Source organism: Saimiri boliviensis, chromosome 21 (assembly GCF_048565385.1).
Source record: "Saimiri boliviensis isolate mSaiBol1 chromosome 21, mSaiBol1.pri, whole genome shotgun sequence".
In the NCBI taxonomy this organism is placed as follows: domain Eukaryota; kingdom Metazoa; phylum Chordata; class Mammalia; order Primates; family Cebidae; genus Saimiri; species Saimiri boliviensis.
In genome coordinates, this window is record NC_133469.1 from 26,106,567 (window position 1) to 26,128,598 (window position 22,032).

The following is a 22,032-nucleotide window of genomic DNA, read 5'->3' on the forward strand; positions in this document are numbered from 1 at the left end:
AATGCATGTGTTAAAATCTAGTTCCCTATGCAATAGGATTTTGTGTTGAGGCCTTGGAAGGTGATTAGGTCAGGAAAGCAGAGCCTCCATGAATGGAATCAGTGTCCCTATCAAAGGGACTGCTGGGAGCTCCCTGATTCCTTCTGTCATGTGAGGACACAGTAAAGAGATGGTAGTCTATGAACTAGGAGCAAGCCCTCACCAGACATGACATCTGCTGACCACGTGACCTTGGTTTACCATTTCCGGAACCATGAGAAATAAAATTATTTCTCTGTGACCTAGTCTGTGGCATTCTGCTTTGGCACCCAGATTAGCTAAAGTACCAACACATCAACTTGTACACGTAATTTTTGGAAACTCTCTGATGCCAAATCCTTGATGGCAAAAGGCAAGTGATCTGCAGGAGGAATGAAGCTACGTGATCCCTCTTTCCACAATAAACCAGAGAGTAAAAACAAGTGAAGGTAGGTCAAGATCTTCTAAAAGCCGTGCCTGAAGGGTTTCCAATAACAGTTGATTAGAAGGTAATTCAATTACACAAATCACTGAAACAAAGAGACGCAACAATCAGGGATTTTCAGGATAACCTCAAAACACCATCTGACATTAAGGAGTTACAGAAGACATGAAGTTCCGAAAAGCCAAACTTCATTTAAATGTCATGGAGAAACTTCTAGCACTATGAGTAAATTCTATCACAGGTGGTGGCGTGAGATTTTGGGGCACAAGTACTGAGTTTAGAAGCTTCAGTTCCTATACCCTTTGGAGATGCCCCCTGACCCCCTGACTCCCAGCTCACCCTTGAAGAAGGGCCCAGCCTGGGCAGCACCTCATGGGCCATTTGCCCAAATACCTAGTTGAATGCAGACCTCCATATCTAAAGGAAAATGCCGCTTCTGGGAGCAGGAGGAGCCACTGGAAGCCCTCCTGCCAGGCTTCTTTTCCTGCTCTTCAGCACCTCTTGCAGGCAGCAAACAATCCCAGCAGCAGCAGCAGCAGCAACAACAACAGGTCCTTCAGCTGCAGGGCTGCAGCTCAGCCAGATGACAGAAACCTGTCTCCACTGAGGCAGAGGAGCCCAGCTGCACACCCGGTCCTGGCCTCCATGTCTCCCACCTTGCCCAGGACTGAGAGCAGCAGGGGTGCTGCTGGCTGGGGCCATAATGGCTACACCCTCTCTTTTACCTTCAGCTCCAGAGCTGAGGGCAGTGGCTATAGCAGGTGCCATGACGTCAGGCAGCTTCTCACTAGGCTGGTCCTTGGCAGGGCCAGGGCAGGGGCAGGAGGGCTCTGCAGCTGCCTCTAGCTCTTGTTCTGCCCCTGAAGGGGGCTCTTCCCCTGGTGCTGGCACTGGCTTATCAGCTGGCCCTGGAAGGTCCTATATTGCTGCACATGGAGCAGGAGCTGAAAAAGAACATCACCAATGAGTCATTTTCCAGTGGGATTTCCACACACGGAAACAGCCTCACTGAATTTAAGGAAATCCAGCCTGAGAATATTGCCCCCAGAAAGTCTCTGAGATTATAGGCCCTGTCACTGCATGCCTGTGCCTCAATGAACTCCAGAGGGTCCAGGTGGACAAGGTCAATGTGCACATGTGACCCCAATGGGATCATTGGTGAGACCTGGCCTGGTAGGGCCTGCCCTGGGCTGCCCTGTGGTACCTAGGGATGCCTTTGGCCAAATGGCCAATGGCACTCGGGGCGAGGAATAAGGCTGCCTCGGCATCTTGGTAAATGGCTCTCACCCTGGGCCTACTGGTAGCAGGAGTCTTGACATGTGGGGATGCAGCATGAGAACATCTCGCTCTCCTGAGCATCTCCCACCACGGGAGCTGGCTACGGGGCTGTCTCCAGGATGTGGGTGCCTGGTGACCAGAGTTCTAAGTCCTGTTAGGGTCTGTCACTAAGGAAGTGAAGGCACCTCTTTAAGGTTCCATCCCTTCGGCCCCTTCCTTCCATAAGACCTACTCAGAATCCTCTGGCTGCTGGCTGCTCACTCTCCCCCCAGGTCAACTCCTTACCTGTGTACAGGGAAGTCCACCCAGGGCCTGCTCGCACACCTGCGCCTGATGTGCACCTGGGGCCTAGGAGTTCACTGGGGGCCTGCGATCCAACAGGGGCCTCATGTTGATTAAACCAATTTTGATTATTCCTGTAGAGGAGGGAAGGCCTCCTAGCGACAGAAGCATAGTTTCACATCAAATACATAAAAATGATCAACATCTTGTGGAGAAAAGGTATCTTAATTTGAATCACTGAATTGTTAACTTTTGATAAATATTTAAGGTTATAACAAAAAATAAATGCAAATTAAGCAACAGTTGCAGGGAAGGCTATTAAGTTTCTCCTTTGTGGTTTGAACACTGAAAGGCCCCACCTAGTCACGGTCATAACTTTTTACTTTAATCTTCTTGTTGTTATGATTAATAGAAACCATATAATGACAATGGTGGTGATGATGGTTTAAGTACACAACTGAGGTTTAGTGGCAGAAATGTCAGGCGCTCCCAATTACAGTGCACCTGTTTCCATCCGGGTGAGAAAATCAATCTTGTTTTCTATGTACTTGGGGAGCAGGAGTGCATGTGGGAATGGCCGCATTTCTCCGGACTTAACGTTTCTCACAGAAGAGCCACAGTTTAGCCTGCACTCTCCATTCTGTGATCAAAAACCGTGGAACAGAGAAGAGCATTTCAACCTGAGACTCGGTTATCAGAACTGCACCCGCCTCACCTCCTCCCAACCATATATGCCTCCTCTCTGTGTTGAGCCAGAGGGGTTCATATGTGGCACAGACTGATTAACTCCATGATCCCTGCCGTCCCAGGTGGCAGGCATTCTGGGGTCAGCAGGAGGGATGTCCTGGGCTCCGTCTTCTTGACCAGCAGGGGGCAGCAGAGCTGCAGACAGAAGAGGCTGGGTCCGCCCAGGACGAGCCTAAGAGAGAGGCCAGCCCTGAAGGCTCAAGAGGTGTCCAAGGATCAGTCCTGAGTCTGGAAGTCCAGTAAGGTGCCTCGTATCCCCTCGGGCTGCAGTAACCCCGTCCTGAGGGTCAGAATCACACAGTCACCCAGGACACCGACAGGAGCCCGGACACAGTGAGGGTCTCAGCTGGGAAATGCAGCTGGAGGCGCTGGGCACTGGTGCCAGCCTGGGCAGCTCCCACGGGGCTGGGATTTTCTGTGAGACGCCCATGAGGTCGAGGTGCACTAGGAGGGGGGCACAGTGTGAGGGGCAGGGCTCCTAGGGCCAGAGTTCTTCACCCAGAATGGCAGCCTGAACCTCCTGTCACTCTCAGGGTCTTGTCCCTCTCTGTCCAGCAGCATTCTGGGGAGCTGAACCCTCAGTCCTGGGCACTTCCAGAGACCCCACATCTCTTCTGCCTCTGACTTTCCTTCCAACTCCAGGCAGACTCTGACTCAGGGTCAGCTCCTATGCTCAGCAGTCTCAGGTGGGTGGGGTGGCGCATTCATGGCCCTGGTTCCTGGATGGGGCCTCCCCAGCCTCCTTGAGCAGATGCTCTCCACAGGGAAGGGGATTCTCTCCTGCCTCAGGCCACAGCTCTGGCCACCAGGTGGTCTTGGCTCAGTGACAGGATACACCTCACTGCAGGGACCAGGGCCCGCCACCCCTGCAGAGCCCGCGCCCTGTGCAAAGGCTGTGTCCCTGGATGCTCACAGAGACCATGAGGCTTAAAGTGGATTTTCCACCAGTATTTCATGTAAACCTGTAAAAAGCACAGGAAAACCACACTGGACTCAGAACCCTGGTGTTTTTCTGGTGCTTTTTACAAGTTCACGTAAAATACCGACGGGAAAAATGAATAAACAATGGCAGAGCTGAGGGTGGCAATGGCTGGTCTGCAGTTGGGATGGGCATGGCCTAGAAGGATCAGAGCCATGGGTGAAATGAGAGCAGACGTCCTGACGACCACATGTGTGAGTGGTTCCTTAAGTGACTCAAGCATTCTCACTGAAATAGTTCACAAGTGGGCTAATGACACATACATCATTTAGATAAAATGACCAGGTTGGGACATTTCCTCCAGCCAGGAAGACAGTGGACAGAGTCATGAGCGGGGCTGGCCCAGTTCACCTGGAAGTGGGACATGATTTGGATCATCAGACTGAGGTGGACATCCATCAGCTGGTCGCTGGATTTCCACAGGTCATGACAAGCCAGTCCTTGGCCTGAATATCTTGGATCAGCCCCCAGAAATGCCCAGCTCAGGCTCAAGACCCTGCCTCAATATAGAAGGACCTGAAAATCCTCCCAGCTCCACAGCTCCCTGTAGGGTTGACAGAGGCCTCAATGTGGGTCAGAGTCTCCTTCTGGCCAGTGTTGCCTCCCTCACCTCCTTTCACATCCTCTGTGCCTGCAGTTCTCCATCTCAGAGTCTGCTTCCAGGGAACCCGAATGAAGATAACCAGCAGTCCCCAACATGAGCCATGCAGGACCCGAGGAGGTCACTGTACACTGGAAAGCACCAGTTTATTCCTAAATTAGCATTGTGGGTATCCAAATTCCCAGTAAGATCTGAGTCTTTCTTGCATCTATGTGGAATGAAAACCAGTCTGACTCGCCAGGTGCTCTGGGATCCAAGGGGGAGTTGGAGGCCGATCTCCCTGAAGGGAAACCCAGGTCATGAGGAGCAGTCTCAGCTCACACAGGGACCACAGATGCACCTACAGCGTGAGCTGCAGAATGGGCACTGCCCACCTCTACCCTCCACGTCCTGTGCAAAAAATCATTCTTTTCACCCCTCCTTCAGCCTATGAAGTTTGACACTTAAAAAGCCACCACGATCCATCCTTGTCAACAGGAAACCCATTGACATCTCCATCAGCTATACAATGTCTAAAAATTATTCACAAAATAATAATGGCCATGAAAAATATAAAGAATGTCTCATAAAAATTGTCCTAGATTACGTATGAAAGTGTTACTATTTTTGATATGCTAGGTAAATAAAATATATTACTTAAACTCATTTACTTCTTTGTATTTCTAATGCCGTGACCAGACAGTGGGATTCCCATGAGGCTCACATCATATTGGGACTGAACAGTGCTGGTTTTCTCCCCCTTCAGGGTCCAGGGGCTGTGGAGTGACCTGGTGCAGGAAGCCTCATGTCCACCCACAGGACATCAGTGTGAACCCAGGGAGAGGCGCTGGTGTAAGAGAGATGAGAGCACAGCGGTGACCCACTGCGTGTGCAGGGGACTGAGCCTTCACTTTGAACCAAATAAGTTTCCTTTCCTATCTTCAATCCTGAACAAGAGGGCTTTCTGGACTGCTTTCTGTTTTTAGGTTTGTGCCCCTTCAGGTTTGGGGCTGTCTGGAATCCCAGCCAGGGGACACTGAGGACATCCAGGAGTCTCACACTGACCCCGTTGAAGTTCATCTGCTGCGGCCATCCCAAACTGCTGCGCACGGCCATTTCCTTTCCTGGTGCTCAGAGAGCTGCTCCATGCACCTGCCATGGTTTCAGGGAAGAATCTACGTGGGAAGACAGCATAGTGTATGCTATAATATTTAAATTAAATCTGAAATCATTAATATTTATTTTAATATGAAACATTAAAAGAATTTTCATAGGCATTGGGGAAAGATGAAAAGAGATTAAAAGTATTTTGAGGAAGAAACCAAAAATGCATTTATCAAATGTCTGTGTGTCTTCAGTGTTGCAGGGTTAGGGAGGTCAGCTTTAGTTTGCCCTGAGGATGTGCTCAGATGGCGGAAAGCAAGAAAGCAGGAAGCACGCATCTCTGTGCTTCCCATCTGTGCTACCTTCTTCCTCCAGCACCGGAAAGACTGTGGACAAAGCCATGAGCAGGTCTTGCCACATTCTCCCGGAGCTGAGACCTCCAGGCCATGTTTTTGTCCAGCCCTCCAGGTTGATTCTGGAGAGGGCGGAGCAGACGTGGATCTAAGGCTGCTATAATCAGAATTTTCTGATGTTTTCAGGCCTCAGGAGTGACTTGGGGAAATAAGAACTAGATAGAAGATCAGAGACATGGAGATAGCCATCAATTGGCCTGAGATTTCCATTTGATGGTGACTGGGTCACTCATTCTTCCAACTATCGTGTCTCAGTTCCCAAAAATGCCTAGTGCAGCTCAACATGTGAGGTTCCAGGTTTCCATGGAAGCCTGGAATTTTGAACAGGAAACACATAGGAGGGGATGCTGTGGCATCTGTCTAGATTTGCTTTTCTGAGATTACCCACCCACAACCCCTGGGAGGTTCTCAAAACTCAGAGCTGGGCCCTCACTGGGATGTGTTGTTGGTTCCAGAAAAGTTTCTTCCGAAACTTTAGGCCGAGTTTTGAGAGTTTTGGTGTGATGACTGCATGAGGCCAAGATCCCAAGCCCTGCGTTAATGCAAGGTGATATTGAAGGGCCTTCTGGCTCCACATCCCCTGGTGTGGATGCCTGGGGCCTCAGTTCCACCCCCAGTCTGGGTCAGGGTCTTCTTTGTGGGCGATGCCTCCCTCATTCTTTCCAGATCCTCTGTGCCTTCAAATCTTTATCTCAGAGTCTACTTCCAAGAACCCAAACTAAGATGGCCAGCTGTCACCAAAATGAGCCACTGTAGCCCTGAGGTGGCCAGTATACAGTGAGATTCACCAGCAAATTTCCTAAATTTCTATTGTGTACATCCAAATGCCCAAGTATATCTGAGTATTTCTTGTATTCTTATAAAATCAGAAGGGAGCCTGACATGCCAGGTGCTGTGGGTCCTGAAGGAGAGGTGGAGTCAGATCCTCCTGCAAGAAATCCATGGGAAGGAGAGTAGCCTCACCCCACGCAGGGACCAGAGATGCACCCACAGGGGAAGCCTCAGGACACACGTGCCCACCTCCACCCTCCACATCCTGCACAAACTTTCATTATTTTCAGCCCTCCTTCAGATGATCAAAGCTGACACTTATTAAGCCACCACAGCTCACCCTTGTCAATCGGACTCCTTCAAGTCTCCATCAACCACACGATCTCAACATAAAGAATCTCCCAACATAATAACAGTAACAGCAGATATAACAAGTCTATAAAATATTTCATAAGTGATTTTAGATTGTGTGCATGTGTAAATTATTTTTCATGCTTTGGGTTAAATAAAATATATTACTGAACCTAGTTTACCTTTTTAAAATCTCTAACATGGTGAGTAGACAGTAGGATTCACACGTGGCTCTCATCACACTGTGACTGTGCAGTGCTGCTCTGGCCTTACTCCTTCAGGCTGCAGGTGCTCTGGAGTAACCTGACTCTGCAAGCCCCATGTCCACCCACAGGGCATATGTGTGAAGCCAGGGAGATGTGCTGCGGGAAGAGAAATGAGAACATGAGTGTTGATGAGCTGTTTCTGCAGGTGACTGAGTCCTGGAGCCCTGACCCCGTCCTATCCTATGTCACATCCATCTCACTAGAGGTCACTGCTGGCCTCCCTGAGGTCAAAACTGGGGGGGATCTGACAGTTCTGGCAACATGGTCACTTGATGTCCAGTGTGATCCTGTATCTCCCAGGGCCCAGTAAGACAAAAGGAGCTGTTTTTCCAAAAGGAAATAATACTCTACTGCCCCGGACATGGACTTCTTCCAAAACCTGTGAGTCTAAATTGGATTCTCCACTGAGGTTTGCCATGTCCAGAAGGTTTCAGTTCTCATGGTAGAGTCTGCTGGATTCTCTGGCCTCAACAGCAGGACACTCCCAACCCTTCCTGCACCTGCTACAGAGCCCCCCTGCTCTGGGCCCGGAAAACAGTGGGCGACATTTATGGCTCCTGATATACATGTTGGAGCCACATCCCAAGTGTAAATATGCTACGCCTAGACCTTTATAGATCTTGTGTCTCTTTCTTCCTGGGGGGAATTGAAGGATCTAATAACATGTTCTTTATGTTGTAGGAGAGTCTCAGCTGCTCCAGACAATGAAACTCCCAATTGCTGCTAATACGGAGGAGGAAACGTCTTAGTTTATTCCCCACTCTCAAAACTGCATGGATCTCACAAAAGCTTCCAATAGACCGTCCCCATCATGTGTATATGATTCAACAATGAAGTCAAGATGGTCTGAGCCCCCATGATGGTATCATGACAGGGAAGGGAGAGCTAACGATACTGGGCAGAGAAGGTGTGAATGTATACTGTTGTCTGGCCCACATGAATGCGCACGGATTCTCATCCTGTTCTCTAAGGGGAATAGACAAGACCTCAGTATCTGTCTGAATGGTGCAACTGTGCACTCTGTCCTGGGATCCTGCCAAATCACAGCTTTTTATTTCCTCATGAGGCACAAAATATTTGCTCATTAATCTTCTGATGACTTCAGTTTTCATCCATTGATACATTTTCCCAGCAACTGAAGACAACTTAGTTACAATAAACATTCACTTCCGGGGTCTTGGAGTTTGCAGCCTCCTCTCATTCTCTCATGCAGAAAACACTTCCTTCACCTCCTGATCTGTCCTTGGTCCTGACAGCACCCTGGGGATACTGAGCACCTATGACCTGGCACTAGAACTCACGGCCAAGGTAGAAATTTACCACATCCCATGGATCTTCCGCAACTCTATGTGCATGCGGAACCCAAGAATTGCATTTTCCTCTAGCATTGAGGAGCCGAGCCCTGGGGTGGGATTTGTAACTGTCCAAGGCTTGTGCTGTGCCCTGTAGAGTGGGAATGAAGAGGGCCCCTGCACTGGGCTCTAGAATGTGTCTTCAAAAGGGATTTAAGCCAATACCAGACATCTCATGTCTGACATCAAGGATTTATGATCAGGACATTCCCGAAGAAGTCTAAGAAAGTGAACCACCTGCCTCCTGAGCAGGGATGGGATGGAGGACGTGGCTGTGGGCCCCTGGTCATTCTCCCACCATGGTGACTCTGGAAATCTCTTGAACAGGCCAACCACTGTTCTAATGGAAAACGTTTATATCCTCTGGAGAATACAGAGAAACTCAGCTCTGAGCTTTTCCATGACCAACCCAGCCCAGGAGCAAGGCTGGGCACAATCTGGGTAAAGATGTCAGCCCAGACTATGTGACAAGTGGGTGAAGAAGAATCCCATGGGCTGAGGGGGTGGGTAAGCAGGATCACCCCTTCTCTCTCTCTGTCCCTTGGGGCTGAGCCCTTCTCTGGAAACCACAGAGCTCCTCCAGCAGCTGGCCCTGACTCTGCTGATTTGCATCACTCTCTCAGCAAGGGGATAAGAGAGGCCTGGGAGGAACCTGCCCAGCCTGGGCCTCAGGAAGCAGCATCGGGGGAGCCTCAGCCATGGCCTGGACCCCTCTCCTCCTCGGCCTCCTCACTCACTGCACAGGTGCTGCCCCCAGGGTCTCACCAATCTGCCCAGCCCCAGGGCTCTGGGTCCAGCGTGGCCTTGACTCTGAGCTCAGCAGGGCCCTGCCTGTGATGGGCAGGATGCTCATGACCTGCTGCAGGGGGAGGGACTGGTGGGGCTAAAGTCCCCGACACTCTGCTCAAAGGCTTGTGAGAGCCTGAAGGGTTGCCCCTGCCAGGAGAGAGGAGTGGGTTTTCAGGTCAGAGGCTCCATGCAGCAGGAAAGTCCATGGGTCACTGGGACTGGGGCGGATTGCAGGGGATACCCTAAGGGTTCACAGACTCTCTGGAGCTTGTCCAGGACAAGAATGTAAGAGATTTCAGAAAATGTGTCTCACCTGCAACCCAACCTCTACTTTTTTTTTTTAATCTTTGCAGGCTCTGCGACCTCCTATGAGCTGACTCAGCCACACTCGGTGTCAGTGGCCCCAGGACAGACGGCCAGGATTACCTGTGGGGGAAACAACATTGGAGGTAAATATACCAACTGGTACCAGCAGAAGTCAGGCCAGTCTCCTGTGCTTGTCATCTATAGAGATAACAATCGACCCTCGGGGATCCCTGAGCGATTCTCTGGCTCCAACTCTGGGAACACTGCCACCCTGACCATCAGCGGGGTCCAGGCCGGGGATGAGGCTGACTATTACTGTCAAGTGTGGGACAGTAGTAGTAATCATCCCACAGTGACACACGCAGATGGGGAAGTGAGACAAAAACACCCTCCCAGCCTCTGTCACCCTCTACTCCAGCCTCGGGAGGCCTGTGGATAAAACCATGAGTGAATCTGGGGCAGTTCACCTGTGAGCCCCTCTGCACTGCCCTTCCCTCCAGCCCCCCTCCGGAGTCTGGATCTGAGCCCCCAGGCTGCCCTTCCTTCCAGCCCCCTCAAGATGTCTCTACCGAGCATGCATCAGGCATATACATGGCCTGGAAGGACCAGAGTCATCTGGTGACTTGGGGCTGTTGTGTGAGTTAGAGAGTGAGGGCCTGGGTGGAAAGACAGACAGATGCAACCTCTGTCCACTGACTTGGTCCTGGATGGTCATTTGGTGGGGATGGGGCCAGTCCTTAGACCACCTGTCTGGATCAGGCCCCAGAACTGCTGCCCAGCTCTGCAGAGGTACTGGGCTCCAGGCTGTATGGAGGCCTGTGACTCCCAACAGAGCAAACCAGAAGAGGGAACACTGTGAGGTCAGCCCAGATCCTTTCTTCAATGTGACCACCTAGCACCGCTGAGAACCCAGCAGCTCAGAGCTGTGCCCTCACTGGGAAGGGCTCTTGGTTGCAGAAAGCTTCCCCAAGGTGATGTCCCATCTCAGGGGTTCAGTTTAATGAAGGAAGATCTCAAGACTGCCTCAATTAAGATGCCACCAAATCAAGGGGCTCCCAGCTCCAGAGCTCGCTGTTTGGACGCCTGAGGCCTCAGCGGCAACCGCATCATGAGTCAGGTCTCCTCCTGCCCAGTGTGGCCTCCTCACTCCTACATCTTCTGTGCATGGAAATCTCTAACCCAGAGTCAGCTTCCGGCAAGCCCCGTCTAAGATGGCCAGGAGTTCCCAACATGGGCCAATCAGGGACCCGAGGGGCCATGATACACTGAAAACTCTAATTTCTGTCCTAAATTTTCAGAGTAAATGTTGAAATGCTCAATGTGATGGATCCTTGAATTTTTATGGAATGAAAGGGGAGCCCGACATGCCAGGTGCTCTGGGCTGAGGGAGAGTTGGAGCCAGATCTCCACGCAGGGAACACCGGGGGCAGGTGGAGCAGCCTCACCCCATGCAGAGACCACAGATGCACCCACAGGGTGAGCTGCAGGATGGACGCTGCCCACCTCCACCCTCCACATCTTCTGCAAATGTCGCTCCTTTCTACAACCCCAACTAGATATGAAAATGTGATGAACTATGTAAAACACACGTCACTTGTCATATCAAAAGCTACTGCAGGCCACCGTGGTCAACAGAGAACCCATTCCACTCCCCATCAACTACACATCCCAAATAATAATCTCCAGAAACATAACAATGATAGCCATGAAAATCTATGTAATATATCTCACAATGTCATGTTAACATGTGAAAATGATAGTATTTTGTTTTATTGACATTAAATATACTATTATATAAATTTACTTGTCTTATCTTCTGATATTTAATGTGGTGACTAGACACTAGGGGTCACAGGAGGATCGTGTCACACCGGTATTGGACAGAGCTGGTCAGGACTCCTTCAGGTGACAGGTGCTGTTGAGTACCCTCGTGTAGGAAGGCCATCTCCACCAGACGACGTAAGTGTGAACCCAGGAAGAGGCACTGGAACAATAGGGAGGAGAACCTGCTCGTGGGGAAGACGGTGCCCTTGGGCCCTGCTCCTGCACCATCCTACATGAGCCACATCCGTCTCAGTGTGGATCATTTCGTGCCCTGCCTGAGCTCATGACTGGGGGGATCTCGCAGGTCTGGCTGTGTGGTCACTGCTGTCTCACGTGGTTCTGGATGTAACAAAGCCCACGAACATAGGAGAGGTTGTTTTCAAAAGATAAATAATTCTCTACTGCACATGACATAGACTGGTTGCTAAATCCCATGAGTCTACAGTAGGATTCTCCCCTGAAGCTTTGCCTTAAGCACAAGTTTCAGTTCCTGTGCCCTATCCCCTGTTATGGTGGAGTCTGCTAGTTTCTCTGGCCCAACAGCAGGACACTCACACCCCTGCCTGCACCTGCTGCAGAGCCTTTCTGTTCTTAGCCCCAAAACAATGGGTGACACAGTTCTCAGACCCATGATTTATGGTGTCAGTATTCAGGCTTTAGGGGTCCCTGTGGCTTCTCTGGCTCCAGGTCTGGAAACACAGGCTTCATGACCATTTCTGGGCTCCAGGCTGAGGATGAGGCTGGATATTATTGCAGCTTATATAGGAGAGGTGGCAGTTCCTACAGTGGTCCAATTTCATGGGGAATTGAGACCCATCTTGCCCCTAGCTCTCTGGCTCTCCCTTGCTCTGAAGATGCTTCCTCACCCTGTGCAAGGGGCTTCCTGCAGCAAGGCCTTGAGAATTCCTCTCTCTCAGCTCCTCTCCTTTCTCACCACGAAGCTCAAAAGGAAACCTGCTCTGTGATTTCTCATCCAGGACAGGGACAGCTTTTGCTTGTGTGTTGTGGTCCTCGAATGTGCAACTATTTTTAGCTCTTCAAATGCAGGCACCTGTGTTGCCTGACAGGTGCAGTCGCTGCTGTTTTTAGGGATGTACTCACCCTAGAGGCATCCCATCTCCTACACCGTGCAGACCACTCTGGACAGAAGTCATTACCAGGATTTCAAGAAACTGCATCTTACTCCACTCTGTGTCCCCACGCTCTGGTCAAGATGGCATTTCTGGCTGGGCTACTTCTCTGCCCATCTGTCCTGAAGCAGCAACCACTGTGAGGAGATCTGAACATGTTTTTGAGGATTAAGAACAAGAGGAAGCTGTTGTTTTTCTATTTTTTTTATTTTTTATGAGACAGAGTCTCATTCTGTCACCAGGCTGGAGCACAGTGGCACAATGTCAGCTCACTGCAACCTTAGACTCCCACGTTCAAGCAATTCTTCCTGTTTCAGCCACTCCAGTAGCTGGGATTACAGGTGCCCACCACTATGTCTGGCTAATTTTTGCATATTTAGTAGAAACAGGGTTTTCCATGTTGGCCAGTCTGGTCTTAAACTCCTGGCTTCAGGTGATCTCATCCCCTCGCCGGCCTCTCAAAGTGGTGGAATTACACACATGACCCACTGCATCTGGCTGTGTTTTTCTTATTTTTGCTCCTTCTCTTTTCCTCAATACCTCAGGTTGCTGAGCTGGGGAGATTTTGAGTGACAGGCTCAATGCTCGCTCAAAATCCCCCTCTCTAACATTGCTGAGGCCCTGTCCTGGCAACTCTCCAAAAGCGGATGGTCTCCCTATAGAACAGGAGTTTCCAAAATGGCTCCACTGGGAAGAGTTAACCTGAGTCCATTCCTTCTTCCTCATTGACATCCAGCATTTGTAATTTTCCTGGGTGTCAATACTTTTGCAGCTGAAATCTTTATTAATCTACTAAAGCTAAGAATTAATTTAATAAATATTCAGACATAGTTGCACCCAGTTTAAATGTGATGAGTCAATTAGTAACATAGCCATTATTATATATAGTTTAGGCTTTGTAAACTTGGATTAAGTGGATTTTATGAAAAACAAAGTAACCATTTTACTATATGGGTATCCTATATCAACATGTTGTATACCTGAAATATCCACAAGAATATTTATTTCCAAAACCGAATTGTGTTTATTGTCCATTGCTGCATAAATTTGCTGTCTAACAGTTAGCATGTTAGGAGGACACACGTTTGTGATCTTGTCACTTCAGTGCATCTGGAATTTGAGAGCAGTTTAGATTTGTGGTTCTGGCTGTGGGTTGATCAGGAAGTTGCCGCCAAGCTGTCAGGCCAGGCTGCATTCAGAGGCCACAGCAGGTGGCCAGGCCCAGCCTGAGGGGCTTCCACTGTCCCTAACTTATTTGGTTGATGTGGAAAAGCTCAGAGGAGAAGGAGAGAGTGGAGTGTGAGGCCCCTGTCCTGGTCCCCTTGTCAAAGACCATCCCATACATACACCATTTCCTGTTATTTCCCGGGACATCCTAGGCGTAGGGCACTGCCCCATTCATTCTAAGGCGGCAGAGTTTTCCACAGTGGAGTCGTGGCCATGCAGCCTGTAATGGTTACACCGTGAGTTTGATCTTACAAATAACACTGCAGTGAGCCTCCCTATGCAGACTGCTTTGAGTTCATGTGTGCGTGTGACCATAGGAAAAATTTCCAGACGTGGAATTGCTGGGTCAAGAGGATGTGCATTTGTAACTTTTACCCACTGTTTTCTCATTCCCCTCCAGAGGGCTTCTACAATAATGTAAAAATGACAGACCTACTCTTGATTGGAATTTGTTGGTGGAAGCACAGATTTTTGCCAACCTATCAGATATAAAAAGTTATCTTGTTACACGTTGAGTTTTGAGTTCTCCTGTTTGCTTGAGGTTGAGCATTTGCTCAAATATTTCAGCACTCATTCCTTTTTAGGATTTGGTAAACTTCTTCTTAAATGTCTAGATAAGAAGTATTTTAGTCTTTGCCACACATCAGTCAACTCTGCAGATAACATGTAGGTACCGACAGCACCATGTGCAATATAATTGTTAAAAAATACAAAAACCAGTGTCAGTTCTGAGGCCATTTTTAAATCTCTTGATTTAGGCTAGAAGTCCAGTGCACTATACATTGAGCCACAGAGCCTGCTTGAGGCCATTTTTAAAAAGGTGTTAGTCCAGGCGCGTCCCACAGGATATGGTTTAACGGTCCCTGGTTTGCAGGGTCATTTAAAGTTGGAAAATTGCAGCAGCGTGTGTTCTGGGTGGAGGTCTCCTTGTGAGGGTCACTGTATTTCACCTCCTGTAGTGGCCTGAGGTCTTTCTCTGGATAAGAACATACTTGTCCCATCTATTTGATAGGATCTTGTGTCTGCTCAAGACAGCCGTATGTCACAATCTCATGACTTTCATCTTCATCCCTTTGCTTTCAGTTTTACGAGAGCTTTCATATATCAGGAATAGAGACTCCTCCCAGGTGGAAAATTAGAGGGAGAGGGAGCAGCAAATGGGCAAGGAAGAGTGCATCAGGTTGGGAATGATCCAGTGAGGGCTGCGATAAAAGGTCTTAACATCAGCCTTGTAGCTGAAACCAAAAATGCACAAGGTCATTGGTGTTCTGAGCATCATAAGCAAATGAATACATGAAGTTCAAGTTTTAAATGTATTACAAATTTTTATAAAGCATATAGATTGTAAAACTCAGGATGTAACAATGGGATAAAGAAGAGACTTCGAGATTTTAAACCGTAAGTCCCCCAACTAAGTTGCCATGAGAAGAACAGGATGTAACAGTGGAAATACGTTATCCTGCAAATTATCATCTTGTGTAAAGAAATAGTTTCCCTTTCTAGATGAAAGAAACACCTTCTGGAACATCCTTCTCTCCCACTGTCAAAGCATCATTAAGCCACAAGTAAACTGAAGCATGAGTAGGAAACAATTACCCTTTTACATAACCATTGAGAGGTTTCTTTATTTGTACCCCAAAATGTTGATGCTCAATGCTGAAATTGAATTTAGTAATTTAATATGCTTACAAGAGATTAATTTTCTTTGGGCTATATTATTTCTGTGTATGATTTATCTTAGTCAACTCAGACATATGCTGCTCTAAAAACAATTTAACTTCTGTGTATTTTGGTTATATTTTCTTATCAATTATGTGCTTTCCCAAATGCTTTCAGAAATAGCCCATGGATACTGATTATAAAATTTAATTTTATTGGCATTTAAATTATTATATTCTCTATTTTAAGAATGTGAATTTTTCACATCTAACTCAAAAATGTTGCCGATGTTGACTCACTGCTTTATTTCCATTTGAATAAAGTAGTTTACTTTTCCAGACACCCAGATGAGAACAGAGACTAAAGATGAAACCCCCCACAAAGCTGTTTTCCTTTAAACCCTCAGGATGAATCACCCTGGAGAATCACTCACACTTGATTTGAATTATATATGAATAAGAGTTGGGTCTTAGAGTTGGTGCTGAGTTAGTTTAGAATTTGGGCTGTTCGGAAGAGGTAAATGTTTTTACAAGTGAGAGAGACAAGAGTTTTTTGGAATCCACAGGGTGGGGGGTTATTGGATGAATTGTGTCCCCCAAAATCCATGCATTGAAGCTGTAACGGACAGTGTGTGACTGAAATTGCACATAGGGTTTTAAAGAGGTGATTAAGTGAAAATGAAGAAACTAGGATGGATTCTTATCCAATATGACTGGCCTCCTAAAAGAAAAATTTTGCACACACAGAAAAGACACTCCAGTGGTGAGCGTGCAGAGGAAACATCACGTGAGGACACAGCAAGGGGGCAGCCCCTGCAAGCTAAGGACAGAGGCCTCAGGGGAACCACACAACCAACACCGCTGTCGTGGATTTTCCAGCCTCAGAAATGGGAGAAAATACGTTTCTGCCATGTAGGTCACTAGTTCTTTTGTATAATTTTCGGGAGCTCTAGCAAATAAAAACAAGAGAGACCCGAAAGACCTTAGATGAGGGAGAAGTAGGAGACGGGGCAGAGCGTGGGAGGCGGGGCAGGGCACCTTAGAATGAATGGGGCAGTGCTCTATGCCTAGGATGTCCCGGGAAATAACAGGAAATGGTGCATGTATGGGATGGTCTTTGACAAGGGGACCAGGACAGGGGCCTCACACTCCACTCTCTCCTTTTCCTCTGTGCTTTTGCTCATCAACCAAGTAAGTTAAGGACAGTGGAAGCCCCTCAGGCTGGGCCTGGCCACCTGCTGTGGCCTCTGAATGCAGCCTGGCCTGACAGCTTGGCTACAACTTCATAATCAACCCACTCACTACTGTCTGGAGCACGAGGGAAAAACATTTACCCTCCTAATAATGATTCACTAATAAAGATGGGCTTTGAGCACGGGGCTCCCATCATCCTATTCCATATTATTAAAGTCTTCTTGAGGTAACTCTTGTAAAGATCTCACCAATGCATCTGGCATGTATTGTATGAGCTTTTAAGCAGCCCTTCTGAATGATCTAGTGATGTATAGAAAATGCCATTCACGCTGTGTGCACCAGGGGGCACTGTGAGGTTTAGTCTGAGGCCCCTAATGAGTCCAAGTCCCCTGGTAATGCTCAAGTGCAAAGGGCATGACTGCTGCGTCCTTTGAGGCCCCTTCTATTGGGTAAATCTGAAAACACACTTGGTCCTTCGTATGACCTTGGGAAATTGCTCAGAGAAGGCCCTCAGGCTCAGGGCTCAGACAAGAACCAGGACAAATATTTCAGGGAATGGAGAACAGATTTGCATCCACTGCTCACCAGAGCCACCTAACAAGACACAAGAATAAAGGAAGTAAGCCGGGCGCGGGGGCTCAAGCCTGTAATCCCAGCACTTTGGGAGGCTGAGGCGGGTGGATCACGAGGTCAAGAGATCAAGACCATCCTGGTCAACATGGTAAAACCCCGTCTCTACTAAAAATACAAAAAAAAATTAGCTGGGCACGGTGGCACGTGCCTGTAGTCCCAGCTACTCAGGAGGCTGAGGCAGGAGAATTGCCTGAATCCAGGAGGCAGAGGTTGCAGTGAGCTGAGATCGCACCATTGCACTCCAGCCTGGGTAACAAGAGCGAAACTCCATCTTAAAAAAAAAAAAAAAAAAAAAAAGGAAGTAGATTTGCATGAAGAGCATCTCCTTCCTATGATAAGAGAGGCCTGGAGGTTCCTCCTTAGCTGTGGGCTCAGAGGCAGAGCTCTGGGGTGTCTCCACCATGGCCTGGACCCCGCTCCTGCTCACACTCCTCACTCTCTGCACAGGTGCTGCCTCCCAGGGCTCAGCCCCTGCAGACCCAGGGACGAGCCTAGCCCTGCCCTTTAGGTCAGCACAAGGAGTGACGCACGAGGTAAGGCTCTGGGAATGACACTCTCATTCTCAGATACCTTTCCTGTCTTCTCTTGCAGGCTCTGTGGTTTCCTCTGCAATGACTCAGGAGCCTGCAGTCTCTGTAGCCTTGGGACAGACAGCCAGGATTACCTGCCAGGGAGGTGGCATAGGAACCTATTCTGCAAACTGGTACCAGCAGAAGCCGGGCCAGGCCCCTGTGCTGGTCATCTATGGTAACAACAACCGGCCCTCAGGGATCCCTGACCGATTCTCTGGCTCCAGCTCAGGAAACACAGCTTCCTTGACCATCACTGGGGCTCAGGTGGAAGATGAGGCTGACTATTACTGTGGCTCCTGGGACAGCAGTGGTACCCATCTCACAGTGATACAGACAGATGGGGAAGTGACACAGAAACCCCTTCACTCTCTGTGTCACCCTCTCTCTTCAGCCCCAGCAGGACCGTGAATAAAGCCATAAGCAGGGCTGGCCCAGGTCACCTGGATCTGAGAGCTTCAGGCTGCCCTTCCCTCCAGCCCTCCAGGCAGGCTCTGCAGAAGGTGGGTCAGGATAGGATTTGAGGCTGGAAGGACCACGCTCTTCTGCTGTAGTTTGGTCTGAGTGTGTCTTGGCTCAAGATGACCCGAGTGGAAGGACAGTAAGAGGTAGACAAACAGCCATGGTATGTCCATGGTCTCTGGAGTTCCTCTTATGTAATGACTGAATCAAACACAATGCCTGTACTCTGTGGCCCAAATGCCCTGGCCTTTTTTTTTTTTGCATTTTAGGGGTGCATTTTTTTCTTGCATTTAGGTTTTGGGGTACATGTGAAGAACATGCAAGATTGTTGCATAGGTACACACATGGCAGTGTGATTTGCTGCCTTCCTCCCCATCACCTGTATCTGGCATTTCTCCCCATGCCATCCCTCCCCAACTCCCCACCCCCCATTGTCCCTCCCCTGTTTCCCCCCAACAGACCCCAGTGTGTGATGCTCCCCTCCCTGTGTCCCTGTGTTCTCATTGTTCAACACTTACCTATGAGTGAGAACATGCGGTGTTTGATTTTCTGTTCTTATGTCAGTTTGCTGAGAATGATGGTTTCCAGATTCATCCATGTCCCTGCAAAAGACACAAATTCATAGTTTTTTATGGTTGCATAGTATTCCATGGTGTATATGTGCCACACTTTCCCTGTCCAGTTTATCATTGATGGGCATTTGGGTTGGTTCCAGGTCTTTGCTATTGTAAACTGTGCTGCAATGAACATTCGTGTGCATGTGTCCTTACACTAGAATGATTTATAATCCTTTGGATATATACCCAGTAATAGGATTGCTGGGTCACATGGAATTTCTATTTCCAGGTCCTTGAGGAATCGCCACACTGTCTTCCACAATGATTGAACCAATTTACATTCCCACCAACAGTGTAAAAGTGCTCCTATTTCTCCACAGCCTCTCCAGCATCTGTTGTCTCCAGATTTTTTAATGATTGCCATTCTAACTGGAGTGAGATGGTATCTCAATGTAGTTTTGATTTGCATTTCTCTGATGACCAGTGATGATGAGCATTTTTTCATATGTTTGTTGCCTTCAAGTATGTCTTCTTTTGGAAAGTGTCTGTTCAAATCCTTTGCCCACTTTTGAATGGGCTAGTTTGTTTTTTTCTTGTAAATCTGTTTTAGTTCTTTGTAGATGCTGGATATCAGCCTTTTGTCAGATGGGTAGACTACAAAATTTTTTTCCCATTCTGTTGGTTGCCGGTTCACTCTAATGACAGTTTCTTTTGCCATGCAGAAGCTGTGGAGTTTGATTAGGTCCCATTTTTCTATTTTGGCTTTTGTTGCCAATGCTTTTGGTGTTTTGATCATGAAGTCCTTGCCTACGCCTATGTCCTGAATGGTTTTGCCTACATTTTCTTCTAGGGTTTTTATGGTGTTAGGTCTTATGTTTAAGTCTTTAATCCATCTGGAGTTAATTTTAGTGTAAGGTGTCAGGAAGGGGTCCAGTTTCTGCTTTCTGCACATGGCTAGCCAGTTTTCTCAACACCATTTATTAAACAGGGAGTCCTTTCCCCATTGCTTGTTTTTGTCAGGTTTGTCAAAGATCGGATGGTTGTAGATGTGTTGTGTTGCCTCCGAGACCTCTGTTGGGTCCATTGGTCTATATCTCTGTTATGGTACCAGTACTATGCTGTTTTGATTACTGTAGCCTTGTAGTATAGTTTGAAGTCCGGTAGTGTGATGCCTCCTGCTTTGTTGTTTTTGCTTAGAATTGACTCATCAAGCTATCAATGACATTCTTCACAGCACTGGAAAAAACCACCTTAAACTTCATATGGAACCAAAAGAGAGCCCGCATTGCCAAGTCAATTCTAAGCCCTGGACTATTGTTTAGAACTCCGCATGTTCCACTGAGACCCTCAAGCCCCAGCTCCTCATGTTCTAAACAGGAAAGTCTTTCCTAGTGAGCACTGTGGCATCCCTTGGCATCCCCAGCTTCCTACGGCTCTTTCCCACTGAAACAGCTTCATGCAAAGATGTGCCTCCTTCAGAATGTGGTTCAAGAGCAATGACTGCCTGAGGCCTTAATCCCAAAGCCATGCTTTAATTTAGGGTAAACTTGAAATGCCATCTAGCTGAGCGGTCAGTGGTAACACATTCCCAGTCACGCCTCCCACACTTCTTTCCTGAGAGTATATCCTGAAACTCTACTGCATGGAATCCTACCTCTCAGAGTAGGATTCCAGGGAACTCAAAACATTAAAAAAAAAAAAAACAAACAAACACAAAAAACAGTCTAGTGGGAAGATTATCAATAAGAAGAGAATTGCACAAAGAACTCTGAAGTCTGCAAATGTTCATGCACTGATGAGCACTTCTATGTGAAGAAACTCTCTGATAGAGAAAAGAAGCATCCAAGACACTTGAAAAGAGAAAAGAACCACCCAAGACACTTGATGGAACACTCTACAGAGCACATGCATGTGCACACACACACTCACACACACACTCACACTCACACACATAGACACGCACACACTACAGTCACAGAAGAAAGGCCTGAGTTACAGGGCATGAGGTGGAGTCCCCAGCTTTGCCTCAGTACTGGAAAAATGTCACCCTTGATAAATGGCTGCTAGGTCTCAACTATGAAAGTGTAAAAGCAAACAGAAAATCCAAGCAGGTTTCAAGTAACTTTGCTGAATTCGACAATAAAAGACAAAGGTAGAGAATGAAATGCAAAAGAATCCTTAACCCAGCAGGAAAAATGTGCAATATCTTCATCCTGTCAATATGTCCTGTGGGGTAACCAGAAAATCTATGCTATATCATGCAGAAAAATAAATCCATCCAAAGTGGCAATAAAATTGCACACATGATAGACCTCATAGGCCAGGATACAAAAGGAATTTCTAGAACTCTGTCCTATTTTGCTTGTTCATGAGGATACAGGATTGAACAAGTATGTAAAGAGGAGACATAAAAAATACAGAAGAAAGAGTCACCAACGTCAGTCACTTTCCACTAGAATTTCCACACATGGAAACAACCTCACTGAATTTAAGGAATTTCAGCCAGAAAACACTGTCCACGGAAAGTCTCTGAGACTGTAGACCACCTGACTGCGTGCCTGTGCCTCCAGGAACTCCAGAGGCTCCAGCTGGACAATGACAATGTGCAGATGTGGCTACGATGGGATCACCGGTGGGGCCTGGCCTGGTAGGGCCTGCCCTGGGCTTCCCTGTGGTATCTGGGGGCGCCTTTGGATTTGGCCAATGGCGCCTGGGCTGAGGGATGAGCCTGCGTTGCATCGTGGGAAAAGGCTGTCACTCTGGGTCCTCCTGAAGCAGGAGCCTGGAGATGTGGGGATGCAGCATGAGAACATCTAGCTCTCCTGAGCGTCTCCCACCATGGAAGCTGGCTACAGGGCTGTCTCTAGGATGTGGGTACCTGGTGACAGTTCTAGGTTCTGTTAGGGTCTGTCACCAAGGAAGTGAAGTCGCTTATTTTTTTTTTTTTTTTTTTTTTTTTTTAATTTTTTTTTTTTTTAGACGGAGTTTCGCTCTTGTTACCCAGGCTGGAGTGCAATGGCGCGATCTCGGCTCACCGCAACCTCCGCCTCCTGGGTTCAGGCAATTCTCCTGTCTCAGCCTCCTGAGTAGCTGGGAT

The 22,032-nt window shown here is 48.0% G+C and overlaps 1 pseudogene; it reads right to left on the reverse strand.

Annotated features, from left to right (window-relative positions):
• Window positions 1-1,038: 1,038 nt before the first annotated feature.
• On the reverse strand, window positions 1,039-21,866 carry LOC141582575 (CMT1A duplicated region transcript 15 protein-like protein; annotated as a pseudogene).
• Between the last annotated feature and the right edge of the window lie 166 nt (window positions 21,867-22,032).